Source organism: Penaeus chinensis, chromosome 41, assembly GCF_019202785.1.
Source record: "Penaeus chinensis breed Huanghai No. 1 chromosome 41, ASM1920278v2, whole genome shotgun sequence".
Taxonomy (NCBI): Eukaryota; Metazoa; Arthropoda; class Malacostraca; order Decapoda; family Penaeidae; genus Penaeus; species Penaeus chinensis.
This window is the reverse complement of record NC_061859.1, coordinates 8172646-8174897: the sequence shown is the minus strand read 5'-3', so window position 1 is coordinate 8174897 and position 2252 is coordinate 8172646.

Here is a 2252-nt window from a genome sequence, read left to right as displayed (position 1 = left end):
TTAATTGAAGAGGCATTGTTTTGTATCATTCATGCTCAGTGATCGATTCCTCATTTCCTCACCCATTGCAGAGCCTAACATGGGGAAGCTTCTTAATAGGGAATAAAGCCCAATGAGGAAAAAACATTAGGTATTACTGTCGTATGGGGTCATAGAAAGGTCGTACAAATCGTAACTTGGGTTACAAAATATGATCACTCAAAGATCGAGTCCACAAAAGCTGTTAATCGCAAAAAAGGGCAACTAAAAGATAAATGACACCCAAAACACAGTGTCACAAACGAGTCAAAAAAGTTCGGCCCATAAACAAGGTCATGGGTACAAGAAGGTCGAGATCCCATAAGAGAGTCACTTCATATTTACAAATAGTTGCAAAGCAGATCAGAGCAGGGTCACGCAGCAGCAAAATGGTCCTAGTGGTCTACCCTTCTTAAAATAACACTTTCTTTTGCATTACCTTTAATGCATTAAATAACCAAAATTCACTGTTTTCTAAGCATTACAATCATAACAACAGTGATAATTGAGTAAGTACATCATTCTGCTAGAGTGAACATTTGTGTAAAAAAAATATTACAAATATAAAAAAAGAGACGAATATCGATTTACGTCACTTCCGAAGCCGAGTAGGGACCAGGTGTCCCTTCTGTCTTGTCACTCAGTTGTTAGCTGTAGTCGTTGTGTACTACATTGTAACTCACAGTCGATTGGGACAGTTTACCGTAAGTAACATGAATACTGTGTTAGAATTTAAGCTCTCGACAAACTGAAAGTTATTTTGTTTCGCTACTGAGTGACAAAAAAAGTGGCAAGTTTATAAACCTGTGTTTAGACGATGGTTGTGTGGAGGGTTAGATCTGGAAGAGTAGACATAGATAGATAGATATATAGAAATACACATATAATGCGTATATATATATATATATATATATATATATATATATATATTGATATATATATATCAATATATATATCTAGCTACATATACACAGACACACGCACACACACACTCACACACACACACGCACACACACACACACACACACACACACACACACACACATATATATATATATATATGTATAGAAGTGTGTGTATGTGTGTGTGTGTGTGTGTGTGTGTGTGTGTGTGTGTATGTATGTATGTATGTATGTATGTATGTATGTATGTATGTATGTATGTATGTGCGTGCGTGTATATATATATATGTATATATATATCTATATATATATATAAAGTGTGTGTGTGTATGATTGTATATAGATATATGTGTATGTGTGTGTGTGTGTGTGTGTGTGTGTTTGTGTTTGTTTATATATATATATATGTATATATGTGTGTGTGTGTGTGTGTGTGTGTGTGTGTGTGTGTGTGTGTGTTTGTGTTTGTTTATATATATATGTGTGTATGTATGTGTGTGTGTGTGTGTGTGTGTGTGTGTGTGTGTGTGTGTGTGTGTGTGTGTGTGTGTGTGTGTGTGTGTGTGTGTTTGTGTTTGTTTATATATATATGTGTGTATGTATGTGTGTGTGTGTGTGTGTGTGTGTGTGTGTGTGTGTGTGTGTGTGTGTGTGTGTATGTGTGTATGTATTCAAAGTCGTTTCGTCTCGATTTCATTTTTTTTTTTATACACTGTGGGTGTTTTTTCAGTACAATCTGTTCTTTTAACCTGTGGTTTCAAAGAACATAGCCAGCAGATTTTCTCACGTTTACTGTTCAGGTGTATCTTTCCTTGTTTGTTGGTTTGCGCAACTGTGTGTCTGTAAGTGTGCGATGTCATAGATCAGGAGAAGGGGCTTTGATCTACATACACGTATTTCGTCTATCAGGAAGCTCTAATGGGGTGTTTAAACAGTGTATTGTCTGGAAGGAGTTGAACTCTTTCGGTGTCCTTTTGCAAACACACATATATGCACACGCATACACACCCACACACATATACATACACACACAGGTACACACAGGCAGTTACTCACGCGCGTGCGCCAGCGATGATTGCACACAGATATGCTAATCTGTTCATTCTGAGCTTAAATAACAACCTCTCCAAAGTTTGGTGCTTTGATATTTCGTGGTTCTAAAAGAGAGACTAATGAAAACTTCTTATGTTTATATTATATATCTATCTATATCTATATCTGCATACATATATCCATATATCTATATCTACCTCTATATATATATACACACACACACTCACGCACTATGGAATTTCAAAATTAAGACAATAGTAACTGTATAAGAAACTGTTA